The 14,276-nt window shown below is 39.1% G+C and overlaps 1 long non-coding RNA gene across 2 annotated transcripts in view; it reads right to left on the reverse strand.

The window, feature by feature from the left end:
• Nucleotides 1–12,004: 12,004 nt before the first annotated feature.
• LOC123957820 overlaps nucleotides 12,005–14,276 on the reverse strand; it is a 12,982-nt gene continuing 10,710 nt past the window's right edge. For both annotated transcript variants that reach the window (XR_006821903.1, XR_006821902.1), the window contains exon 3: nucleotides 12,005–13,815. This is a non-coding gene — a long non-coding RNA (uncharacterized LOC123957820). The remainder of the gene's footprint in view (nucleotides 13,816–14,276) is intronic.

Genomic DNA, 14,276 nt, shown 5'->3' on the forward strand with positions numbered 1-14,276 from the left:
GTCCGATCCATTAGTGGGTAGCGGAGCGGCCGGTTAATGTTTCCCGGTTGTTCTTGGGTTGGGTGGCTTTTAGTGTTGCCCTGGGTTGCTGCTGGAAACAGGATCACTCAATCTGGAAAAAAAAAAAAAGTTTGCAAGAGTACGAGCAGGTGTTGTTCAAAATAAAACGGAAACGCTTTTGAAATTTGAGTCAAATGCACCTGTTGGTGAAACCCAGTAACAGTTTTCTTTGTTTCAAGTCAAGTGAACCTGATCTTTGATTTGAAGTTTATCTGTCTTCTCTCCTCCGGTCAGCTGATTTATTTGCAGGGATTAATTGCTAACTCTGGCTAGACTCACTTCTCTTTTCTTAAGCTGCCACATAAAGTGCTGGCAGACTGTGAAAGGGGCCTCGCAAATAATATTTAGTGTTTGTTTTGACAAAGTTCAGGTGGTGCAAAAATTTTCAGTCAGTCAAAAACCTCCGCATTTATTAAACTTTTGTATGGCTATGGAAAATATCACCCATCGTGACCAGAAAGTAAATCCTGTTTGTGCCAGGAAGAGAAATGTCAAATCAACTGTGTTATATAACATATGGATAGTAAAACAAACTGCACTGACAGAGACTTATGTACAGTGCATTATTTGACTTACAAGTCTTTAGATTAGTATTAATTTAGTTCATAAAATGACAAATGGTGTCAAGGTTTTCTCTGTAGCTTCATGGTGGTTTTCAGTGATATCAAAGAACATTAGCATCAATCCCAGCAAATATGTTTTATGATATTCTTCTATGCTTCTCTGTCATTGAACAACATGACTTCAGTTTAGCCCATTGGCTCTGTATAACTGGGTAACATTAGAAATTTTTCCATTTGTTTTGTTTTTTCCAAGTGTGTCAGCCACAAGCTCCCAATGAATTAAAAAGCCTTTGGCAGAGATGTTCTCCCTTCCCGTTGATTTAAAATGAAGTCTACCCAGCGCCTGATGAATTGAATTTCCTGTGTCAAAAGCCTGCGATTTCAAAGAAAATAATGAACAACGCCCGAAGAATCCCCTTTCAGATTTCATTATGAGGGAGAGGTTCTAATTGCGAGGAAATTAAATTTCCATTGCCTTTTCTTTCTACGAGATACTCGTCTGCCGCTGATGATGTGGTGAGGTTTGTTTCAGTTTGACGCTTTGTATCCTTTTAAAAGGCAATCATCTCATGTTAACCAAAACCACAACAGGAATAATATAATCAGCTCGTATCAAACTGAAGATTAATGTGTCATTCTTTAACTGCTGACCAGTCAGCCGGTGAATGACGAAAGCTGCTGCAAGTTCACATCAAAGACACACTGAGATTAGTCTTCCCTCATCTTTCTGCCTGAAAGCTACTTGGATGAGTGCTCCCATTTCATCAGACACACGCACATCAAGAGCATGAAGGAAAACTGCAATAAGCACCTGAAAGAGAGCCAAGAGGGAAGACAAATACACTTACCATTATAACTGCAGTTTCACTGCAGTTATAATGGTAACTGCAAACCAGTTCAGAAAAATATCAACTTTGAATGGCATGTGTGATTTTTTGCAAATGTTGCTGAATTATAAATGTGGTTGAATATGTTATCAGCATTTTATATTTATGAATTTAGAAATGCACCCAAATCACAAGTTGTATGATGCTGGTCATGCTAACTGATTTTTTGAGCAGTTTTTGCTGCTGTGCAAAAACCATGAAAGGTGTCATTTCCTGTATGGGTTTTCCCCAGGAAAGAACTACCTGACACAACTTTGACTATATGTTCAGTGACTTGTGTTATATCAGTCAGCAATGGGTACGTGCTAACTGCACCTTTATTTACACAAAAGGTTGCTGCTATTTCAGTCCTTGGATAAGATAATGTAAGATGCATGAAATTCTTGATGACAGAACAGAGTGAGAGTTTCTGTGAATTTGTGACAAAAGAAGGTTGGCATATCAGCAACATCAGACAACTGATAAGGAGTCAAGTAAACCATTAAAAAATACAATGCAGCTTTGTTTGTCATTTAAGGTTTATGAACAAATTAAATAAATTGAAGAATGCTACCTTTTTGATCTTTGGGGTTATTTTTCAGCATTAAAGCTCGAATTTTAATCAGTCCTTACGAGAGATGGGGACTCGAATTTAAGACACGGAGGACAACAAACACCGGCAGCTACTGTGCCATTCATAAACATTGGTTTTAAAACTTAATACAACAAGACCCAAACAAAGAAGCGCTAATTGCAAAATAGGTTAGTAATCTGAAGTTAGTAAACATGTTTAGCTCAGCATTGGCCATCTAACGTTAGCTTGCTTCTTGCTTTAGCTACGACCCTCGGGAGGTTTACTCCGACTGTCGTTCGTTATGAAAAGATGAATGAGTATTTGTTTACTTGCCAAACTTGTGGTAGTCGATTAACGTAATCATTTACGTCCCGCTGGCTGTCATCACATTAATAATTAAAACGGTGGCTGCAAACAGGTTACAGGTTTATTTTCATCATGCAACGTTACAGTTTTATTTATTTATAACGTTACATTGGTTTGACAGTCTGGGGGATGTGTTGACTTACAGTAGTTTATAAGCTGTGAATAGATGTAGAGGCTACATGGTTTTGCTCTGTAAGTGAAAAACAAGTTACAGGTTTATTGTTGATCATGCAACATTACAGTTTTATTTAGTTAATGTCAGAGATGTTCAAAAGTCTTTGAGCTGGAGTCCAAGTCAAGTCTCAAGTCTCTTGTGGTTATAATGAATGTTGTATCACCTGCTGCGTTCAATCCAGGCTGCATAGCTATAAGGGATTCTGTAACTGTAACTTGTTTTTCACTTACAGAGCACAACTATGTAATGTGCAATGCAATTAATGACCAGAGATGGGGAGTCGAGTTTGGCACTTGGACTCGAGTCCGGCTTAAGTCGCACACACAGTGACTTCAGACTCGACTTGAGACTCATCCTCAAAAGACTTCAGACTTGACTCGGAGGTGCGGGGCTCATGAACAATGTTTATTTTTAGGAAACATCTGATGAGCTTGCTCCTCTCCCTCCGTTACCTATAACCTGCCTACGTGACACGTAGTAGCTATCAGCTTGTTGCTTCTTCATCTGTGTTATTATTTACTTCCCTGGTGCCTTATATGTCTGGTGAAAACTCTCTCTAGGCATCAATTAGTAGTAAATAATGTAATTTACTTGATATAAAATGAATTGTTTCCAGTCATCACTTTAGTACAAGTAAGTACCAAATGGTATTACTGTGATGGCATTTATTATGTAATTCATATATTTCACTTTTGGAGGAAGATGCTAAATTTTCTGTAAGATAGTTTCTGTCATCGACAGCTTGAACTGAATGAAATGTTTGCTTTGTGTGAGTGGCCACAGGAGGCCTGAGCAACTGTTGAATATTCACCACAATAACATATGAAGTGTACTTTCGACATTCAGACAGGATAATAATGGCAGTGCAAATAAATCATCTGCGCACAAAAGTGAGCTTAATCATGTGCCATGACACAATTATATGGGTGAACACAGTGTGTGTGTGTGTGTGTGTGTGTGTGTGTGTGTGTGTGTGTGTGTGTGTGTGTGTGTGTGTGTGTGTGTGTGTGTGTGTGAGTGTGAGAGAGAGAGAGAGAGAGAAGAGAAAGAAAGAAGGAAAACGCCTGCAGGCAGAGAATGAATAGGACGTGGAAATGGGGAGGAGGAGGCAAACACAGAGCAGGTCAAAATGAACACCATCTGGGTACATGAAAGGGAGGCGGGGGGTGAAACAAAACAAAAGCACCAGTGCTGCCAGCATGTAGCCAGCGACGCCACAACACACCCGCTTTCAACATTATAACCCCCCCCAATCAGGTGGAAGAGGACTAGTAGGGCTCACCATCAGTCATGCAGACCCCAGCCTCCCCCTCCTTCTTCTCTTATCCCCCTGTGGGCTCAGATCATTGCCAAAGGAGCTACAGGCCACTTGCAGGCTGACAGTCAGCTCCTCTAATGGGCCTGGCTGTTTATTTTGTACCGCTTGGAAGTGGATTAGCTGGAGGTAATTATGGTTAATGATCTGCCTGCCTCACCCCGCTGATCTGTAGTCACCCGTTTGCTTGGCTAGTAGCACCATATAGCCACCGGCACCATTAATATGGGATAATGTTACCTATTAGAGCTACAAAAGGGAAAGGGGAGCTGGAGATTTGTCAGATGGATTTGAGAATGAAGGGTTTCAGAGCAAAATAATGTGGATCCATTTTGGAGCAGAAGTGATGTTCACAGTGGTTCACGGAGCTTTTCAAATTACATTTTGATTACATCTTCTTACAGGTTGTTTTGTAAGAAAAGTCCTCAGAACAAACGCTATTAACTTTAATGTTGTAAGCTGTGTTTATCATGATTTTAAGTGGTGGATGTCTCAATTCAGACCAGGTTTGATTATTGACAAGCCAAAACATTTGCTGAGATGAATCTATTTTTGACTTTTGATGGCATTTACATGAGGCTAATTATTGTACAATAACAATTTGTCTGTCATGAAGTTTTTTTTGTTTCAGTTGACATAAATTTGTATATTTAGAAGAGAAACTGGGCCACACTTCTCTATTTGTTTATTTCCCCCAATGCCTTCACAGTTGTCTGCTCTTACTCAGGGTGGTCATAGATCAGACTTGCAACCATTTTATGCACAGGAATATCATCATATCATCATCAAATGATCAAGGATCACCATAATATCTGAAAAATTGTCGCTGTCCTGTGAAATCTACACTGTCTCCAAAAGTAAACTTTTTATGAGCTAAAGAACTGCTGCTGTTATGCTTTTTAAAGATAAAAATTGGTTTACAATTTTCAGCTTAAGAATTAGAACAAATCTTAGAACAAAACACCGAATTCTTCAGTTTATCAATTAAAAACGACCATAGTCTATGTGTCACCTTTTTATCAGGCTTAAATATTAACTATCTAGGTACCAAATTGTAGGAAAGGGCCATCTTTGTGTCCTTGGACAAGGAAAATAATTTAAACAAAACAGGGTAGAAGATTATGGTGGTCATAAAATAATTGTGTGATCTCTCTGTGTTTCTGTCTGTTTTGACATCACAAAATGATAAGAACTTTGTGATCTTCAAGCTTATTGTGTTGAAAATTAACTTTCACATGATTGTAATATATACATTTTTACATTTTTGTCCACTCATGTCTTGTCAACTGACAAGAAGAGAGTGATCTGCTGTACTTCTCGAATGGGAAGGTGCTGCATATTCACTCAGACTTCTCATAAAATGGTTGGTATTCAACATTAACCACAAACAGGTGCCTTTCCCTTTATGATGGCACGTTCATAGTTGGAATAGTTTTGTTATGTTTGGCATATAACAGCTGACCAGGAAGTGAAGTTCGGTTGAACTGGATTTTCGTTATTGTTATTTTAATTATATTTTAATATATTAGTGCATAACATTATAACCAAAGTTAAACCCCTGACATGAAAAAGTTAGCCTACTTTAAATACAATATATGTGCTCCACATGAGTATATTTCAAGGATATTGGCCACATATTTGGAAATTCATGAAGGCAGAAGTAAAAAATTTCCATTAATCGTGACAAACACATGCGTTTTATTTTGTAATACCAAATTGCAATAAAAGTAATATTTGAGTTACTTATGACATATGGTCACAAGGGAATGAGGTGTTTTTTAACCCTAATTTAAAAAAAGATGTTGTTAACTGCAACAGTACAAATGAAACAGGAAATGTTCCTCACTTATGGTCAGTGTAACTCATGGTTATCCTAAACACTTTTATCTCATATTTCAGCATTATGTATTATGAGAACATGAGACTCTTGTTTAAAACGAGACATGCACATGCACACATACACACACATACTGTATATAGACCTTCAGTCAAGTAAACCAGCTTAGAGCGACATAAAAAAAAAATGTCTTGTGCAGCCCACTTTTTTTTTGCATTTATCCATCTTGAAAATGCACCAGTAATAGCAACAAAGTGGTTTTTCCCCCCAAAATGAAGTTTTACTTAATCAAATCAAGGGTCAGAGAAACATATCTTCACGTGAAAAGGACAGGACACATCAGGGTTAAACCGATTACGTCCTGTTAAACAGGCATTTCTGAGTCTCCATCTCAGACACATTTTCCTGCCTTTTCCAGTAATTTTTGAAAGCCTTCAAGCTGTAATAAAATATCACTTTTTGTGCATTTGTGCATTAAACACTCTTGGTCTCATTGCATTTTTCTGATGATAATCACATTTCACCCGAACCCTCCCCCTGGTCTATTCCCATCTCCTCTTTTAAAGCACTTTGCTCCTGTTTCAGTGAAGATGACACTGACTTGGAGGGAGGGAGGGGAGGGTAACGGTTCCAAATGGAAAGCTTTAGCTGGGGCCTCGTTCTGCAGGTTACGTGGCGTCACGACTCATTTTGACTGAGCTGGTGAACAGCCCCCACCGCCACCACCACCACTACCACCCTCCCAGGGACCCTCGTAAAGTGCTCTGATGTTTCATAATGCAGATCATTACCCAGAATGCTGTGGAAGACCCCAAGTCCCCACTTAGCTGCCTAGCCTCCCTGAGCCCCCGCCGTGTTATGTATCCCTGCAGATCCCCTGCAGACGCTCTGATTGTCCATTCCTGCCCGCCGTCGCCTTGCCAGCACCAGGGTTTATTGACACTAAGTTGCCCCCACAAGGCGGTGTTAATACGAACGACAAAGATGTTTCTTTTCCTCTGTGTCAACCTGAAGGAGCCGGAGGTTATTGAAACATGGAGCCATAAAGCTAACAGAGATATGACTTAAGATGTGATTGCACCAGGTGACCGATGCATGAGTGCAATCAAGTCATAGACAATGATTTCAAAACGAGAACAAGGGGCTGTGAAGCAGGGAGGAAGGCAAAGGCCTTTTGAGGCTCTGCAACAACTGCTGCAGATATTGAAATGATTGGACTGTCAGAGCTCCCAGCAGCAGCACACAGTCTCAGGTTTGACTCTGGCCTTGAAAACACTTTTCTCGATCTTGGACCCAGTTTGTCTCAGATTTGTTTGACTTTTTCATGCCTTTTTGAAATGTTTCCAAAATGCACTTTACTCCAGCTGTTATTATGGTACTGATGGTTAACTATGTTGCAAGAAGAGTCCTTTGGAGCAGCCCACTGATGTGGTATTCACACATTTGGCAGTGGCAGGTGGTTGGTTGAGTTCATGACTTGTGAGGTATGCTGGCTTTTTTTAAAAATGTCTTAGCCCAGGTTACGTTTTCAATTATTTTATTATTTTATCATTTTTCATGACATAATCCTTACTCAACTTTCCATGTCAGAAATACAACCTCATGAGGTCCATTTGAAGGCATTTCACAAGAAAGACTGCAAAATGGGAAAACCCTTATTCTTAATCCTGGCTATTTAGCTCTGATTGTTTTTCTAACCAACACCAAACATATGTGAATTGTCGAAAACATCAAAGATGTGGACAGCAATTTAGAGGTGTGCTTACGCTGAGAATCAAACATAACCCTTTTATCAAATTGTCTTAGTCTTGACGTAGTCTTTTACAACTGGTTGTGCAATTGACCTGGTCAGGAGCTGAAAAATTAAATTTATGGGTAGCCTTGATATTTTTGAGTTTCTCTAAAGTGTCCAGAAAGCTTGCATATTCCCAACAATGAAAATCCTATGAAAATGTCTGAATTTGAAAACCACAAGGTTTTTACATGTCAGTAATATGATGTTAAGTGAAAGCGGTTATAACATCGACATATGATATTGAACTCTTTGGAGGCCAGGAGTAACACTTGATCTGAAGTGTTCTGAAGCGCCTGAAGCCTGAATGGTTCTGGAAAGTATTAGATATCTGGAAGATTACAGATATTTTTGAGGATACAATTATCTGGGCCTCCATCACATGAGTATTCACGCTATCCTCAAGCAATCATTTATTCATCCACACAATTACAAACAACACAGCCACTACTTTATTAACTCTTTCCCTACCTGGCCACTGTCGAGCGAGGACAAAGAAGGCTTCAGGTGTTGAGTGAGAGAAAGGGGAGGAGTGGATTTAATGAAAGCTCTGGCATCTGTATCCGATTCATCTTGTCAATGTTGCACCACCATCTCTGCCCCAAACCAAACCCCCAGCATGCCTTGCCAGCCACTTTAATTACTTTTCCTTTTGCGTGGAATGGCGACCCGCAGAATTGACAGACAGGTGCAGCAATCCTGATTAATTAAAATAATAAAGAATGGGAGAGGACAAGGAGGGGGAATTTCAATGTGTGGACAACATCACTTGATGGGCAAGCGGTGAGGGGACGTCAGACTAGGGCGGGAACATTGATTTGCTTTGTGAAAACAGGGTGGCCTTCGGGCTCGACATGGCTATATGGAAGAAAGAGTAGGGGGAGGTGGGGTCTCATTCAGAACCTTAGGGCCTCAGTTTAGCTCCCAGTGTGGGAACATGAAAACCCTTGGTGCCTCAGCAGCTGCAGTGTCCCGCTCTGAAAACACTGGTGCCATCACACCTATCAACATGAGATGGAGTTAATAAAAGCCAGCTCCTGGGATTCATCAGTTCTAATAGCCATATATTATTTCACCAGACAAAGGAAACATCTTTTTGAATGATAAGCCCTAAGAGAGTGGATACTTATTGTCCTATCACTTCCTCTTTATATATACACCATATACCACATGATGTTTGTGGAATGTATAGTGGACTCAAGATGGGGTTAAAAGTCATATTTTGTTTTGTAGATGATATAAAATTCAACTAAAGACACAGTATATGAATTATCTCAAATAAAATAAAAACAGTGCTAGATGATACCCAAAGTTATGTTATTTATTTTATGAAGTATCAGCTTTTTAAAATACAATTATAATTTGTTTTTAAGGATATACTCTCTCTTAAAAGGCACATAACTCAGTTTACTGCCAAATCACATACTGTATTTTCCCAAAAGAATTACTTTTCTAAGGGAACCATCTCATACAGTACATCAGCGTTTAATCCTGGGCCAACAAGGGGACACTCGCAGTAACATCCACCCATATTGTAGGGGCGAAACGTGAGACGTGTAAGTTTGTGTGTGTGAAAGCTGACCTGCAGTGCCCACATCCTCAAGCTGACACTTTAGAGCTGCCCTGTCTCAGCTGAGCGTGTCAGAACAACAGAGATGTGGAAAAGACCGGCATGTTTACCACCTCTCTGTGAAATCAAATACAAGCTGCTTGCAGCGCCCGGCCTTGTGAAAGCAACAGATTGAGTCACTCACAGCTTCAAAGTTGCTCTGATTCACGATGGAAATGTGCATTTAAAAGCCTCCTAAATGCCTTTTTTCACGGGCTGTTTACCAATTATTGGTGTATAGTACCATGTGGAACAAATTTTAATAGTAATTTGACTGGGATCAAATTTGGATTCCATAACAACAAAATATACATATAAATACAAATAATAATTAACTTCTACTTATATACCACCATTTCCTTTGGCTCTGTGTTGAACTAGTAGATCAAGGTACTGGCATCCTCACATGGTTTTCTCTGGCATTCAAACAAAAAATTCTGGCAAAATGCACTTTTACTTTTACACATTTACTCAAGCACTGCACTGTACACATGTGAGGTACTTGCTGCTAATTTATGATTCTACTCCACTACATTTCATAGGTAAATATTGCATGTTGTACTCCTCAAAATTAGATGACAGCTTTAGTCACTAGTTACATTACAGATTAAGATTTTACACACAAAACTTACTAGATCAAAACTAGATTTAACAACCCAACAGTATGTAAAGTTGTTCAAAACAGCTCCACTTTGCTAACTACAAAACTAAAATGCTATTTTACACTTTAATGCATAAGTAACAATAATATAATATATTGGCCTACAGTAATAATATAACACTCAAGGGGTATTTTTTGCATTATGATTAGGATTTTACTTTTGATATTTTAAGTACATTTTGCAAATTATACCTAGGTACTTTCTCTTAAGAGACAATTTCAATGCAGGACATTTACCTGAAATGGAGTGTTACTTTTGCTTAAGTAAAGGATCTGAATACTTCTACCACTACAGCTTTTTAATCACTGCATTTGTCTCAATTAATTAATTAACTAATTTATTATACTTTAAATTAAGAATTTAGAAACAAAACAGGTGATCAGCTTTTAAGTATAAATATATGTAACTGCATGTCCAATATTTCATCTGCACTTGCTCACATTTTTCTGATTAGTATTATAATTATTTAAAAGTAGGTGCCACCACCATACAAATTCTGCTTAAATGTTAAGTAATCTTTCTGCTTTTTATGTTTGAGTGTATTTTCCTGATAGTCCCCTTTACTTTTACTTAAGAAAAAAAAATAATGCATGTTTAATGTGGTAAAGCAGGATCTAAACCCTTCTATCACCACTGGCCCTTTCGCTTACTGTGTCCATCAAATGGTGAAAGTCACATGCCATTTGCTGCTGGCTGACTGGTGTCTTCACAGCTGAAAATTAAAAATTTAAACTGAGAGCGATATACGCCACCTTATGGACAAATTATGCTTAGCATGTTCAGTGATGCCACTCACTCTCACTCATGCCTACTGAGAGCAGCTTTACAGCATCATGATGAGTGATGATAACCAGCGAATACTTTGGAATAAAAGGGATTCTTTTTCTCACACTATGAGCCGGGTTTTTTTGCAAAACAAAACAAAAAGTCTCGTCATTTCAGACATATTCCTTACTAAGTGGCTACTTTAATAGTGTTTGTTACCAACAATATGATCATATGCATTAATAAATGTCAACATTTTGTGACTTTGGAAGACATGGCATGTATCAAAACTTTGTCAGTGAAAAGTAGGTATTATGATAATGTTTGCTCTTATTGTGCAGAAGCTGTAAACTGATTTCTTTTCAGAAAGAAATCTAAATGAATACCACAACTATCACTAAAGTAGTTTTTAATAATCCAGTTCCCCACTTTTGTTCCTTAACAAAGGGATAATACTATACTATAAAATAGAATAAATTGCTTTTCATTGTATTAATGCAACTAAGTCAAAGAGCTCAAAGCAGCTGGCTATTTGATATATTCATAATCAACTGCACTGAAGTACTGTATAGCGGTCTTAAACGGCGATGGATCTGGCAGGAAATGAAACAAATTCGATTGACTTTCTGCTTTGTGTCTGAAGATTGGCTGCTTTGTTTCCTTTTGATTGGTCAATTAAAAGTGCGCTTCCACTTTCAAAGCCTGGACCCATTACAGAAAGTAATTTCAAGAGCCAAGCTGTTTGCCCTATGCTGTCTGCTAGGAGGAATTCCCCCTCCACTTTGGCAAAGTCAGGCTGAGGGAGAGAGAGTTGGTAATATTAGCTCCCGTTTTATTGAGAGATCCATTAATCGTAGCCTTCTGCCACTGACCCTTTGACCCCTGCTGACCTCTGGACATCATGTTACCAGCTGGGCAAACTAGAGTTAAAGCCAGCAGGGCAGACACAGTTCCTCTAAAAACCAACAACTTTCACCTCACTGCATTGTCTCATTTGGTTCACATTTGTCCAACTTCTCAAAGGGGAACTTTTTATTATTAATGAAACATGGAATCTGTGTTCACATGTTTTTTTCCTCTTAACATTTTATGATAAAAATATTCTTAAGGGCTTGGGATCAAGAAACAGCAGAATGGAGAAATTTCAATAAAAAAATGTGAGTAATTAAAGATAAGCTATCTTATCTGTGTTGTGTGAATATGCATTGTTAGTTTTTTATACTGTCAAAAAGATTACACACAGATTTTTATCTCAAGATCCCACATACCATGCCCCTTAAACAAGACAAGTTAAAACCAGAAAGCAGTATGGTGGTATTACTAAAAAGCTTTTGACTTTGTTGTGTCAGTGTGTGTTATGATTTAGTTTGTGCCAAAAATGTGTACCTTAAAACAAGGAAGCATTACAGGAATGAATGGTGTACTGCTTTTTTAATCTTTTTTGTTATGTTATTATACCGTGGATTTTTTCAAAGTTTCAATATCCAAAATGTCAGGAAAATGTCAACTTGCCACAGCAGCTGTGTTGTGACCAGGTCTGTTTTAATTTTCATACAGACGGTGTCAGAAGTTTGAAATATGACAAATCCTTTTCCAGAGAGCTGCTTGAGAACAAAAAACATTAAGGCAGCACGAGAGCATATGCATTAGGCAATGGAAAAACATCCAGCTAGGTGGTGTGGAGTTATGGGGTTATACACTAATATACCCCCATTAGGTATCCTACTTATCCAATGCTACCATTAAGTATGTCATGTCTTTAGCACTAGTGTAGAATTTCATTGAGATAATCCTGACATGATTGTATGCAAATTATGCTAATAGTATTTGTTGACAATGTCAACCATTTATTGAAGAAGATTGCTATTTCATTTCCAGTTCCATGACAAGCTATTTTCGAAGATGATCGCTGAATGCATTTATTGCAGCTTTATGATGGGTCATTTAGGAAGTATCATTCCTCCAGTACTTCACAGAATCTCTTTATCAACTGTCGTGCGCCCCACAATAGAAGACTTGTGTAACTTTATATACGCCTTTGTCTGATGGCTACATAAACTGCACTCTACCTGTTTTTCGACAGGCGAGGCCTGGGCCCAGGCCGGGCGTTGAAAGCAAATACCTGATTGTATTAGTGTCTCCCCTTTAAGCTGTTGTCACCTAGCTGACCGATTATGGGCAATTACCTGCTCTGTCGGAATCCTAGCCGAATAGATTGAATTCGGATTGATTTTTGCCCAGGAAAGAGGAGGGAATTTAAAGCCTTTTTTAATTGGGTATTTGGTGTGTGCTGATCTGAACACCGTGGCCTTCCCGAGGGATCCTTTATGGGCCAATAATGGCATTGGAGTGGGGGGGTGCTGCAGTCTCGTCTGCCGACTCCCTCCCAAGGCCATAACCCTGCATTTGCTCTGAGTGCTTTTCTATTATGCATTGATAGTTGAGCATCAATCAATAAGAGGGGAAACAGAAAACCCAGCGAAACCAACTTCTTAAGTGTAAAATGCCTCTTAATACCCGGAGCCTTTCAAACAACTTAACCTGGACGCTTTTTACCCTCGCCCTTCCTCCCTCTGCTCTTTGAGGGACACTTACCGGCGCCTGGCGACACAATGTTTTATTTAGGAGGGCTGGAAATGTGCAGCTCTCAGGTGAAAATGTACCACAACCCTCTGGTTATACTTCAGCAATAAAAACACAATCAGTGTGTGCAGGCACAGATCATTCCATTTCCATTATATTTACATGTTTTGTCTTTCTCCTGCTCTGAAAAACTAGACAGTGGCCTTTCATTGACTTGGCTTGCTTTTGCAGAAAATCAAAAAAATAACCATCCTCAAGGTTGATAAGGTCAGCAGAAGCCCATCACATTATAAATGTAGCATGTCTTGAAATCAAATCCCTCACAAGATTTGAAGATGATACTAAAAAGATGACTTCTTTACATGAACTTTGCAGTTGGTTGAAATGAGGGGGGAAAAGCAACAGAGTCACCTTTCACATGACCAATACCACAGTTGACTAAACTAGGACGATTCTGGGAAGGAAAAGGGGAAGAAAAGTCTAACCCACAGATAAGAGGGACAGTGGGGATTGGACCCCACAGTGGAAGAGATAAGAGGGAGACAGTCACAGCAATGGCCAGCCACATAATACACAAGGCCACCTCCAGCCGTCTAAATCTCCCATCAGCACCAGTCCCCACCGGTCCTCCTGTCACCACTAATGCACCTTTTCCTATAGGACGAAGCCCCAGTTGCAGTAAGGTTATCTGGGGCTTTGCAGGATTTCTCGGAATTGGCAAGTTCACCTTTCCTTTAGTCCAGATGACAGCAGATGATACAGATGGTGGGGATCGATTCCTGGTTGCACAACGCGCCTTCGTTCGACATCTTCGTTCTTCATCAACCGCTGATTATGACTGTGGATAATAAAAAAATAAAGAAAAATAAATTCTTGATTCCGATGATTATTAGCAACAACAAAATGTTATACAGCATTGGTGTGAGGGAAACTGATTTCCCAGAAAGCATTAGTCCTACCCCTCTAGTCTGTGATGACATCATAACCTCAAGTACACCATTAAAACCTTTCTGTGTGAATGATTAATTATCCCAATAGAAATTTACCACATTCTAATGGCCAAATCATTTTGCAATCAGTGTTCACTATATTAAAAGCTGTCACCCTCT

This window comes from Micropterus dolomieu, linkage group LG19 (genome assembly GCF_021292245.1).
Source record: "Micropterus dolomieu isolate WLL.071019.BEF.003 ecotype Adirondacks linkage group LG19, ASM2129224v1, whole genome shotgun sequence".
NCBI lineage: Eukaryota > Metazoa > Chordata > Actinopteri > Centrarchiformes > Centrarchidae > Micropterus > Micropterus dolomieu.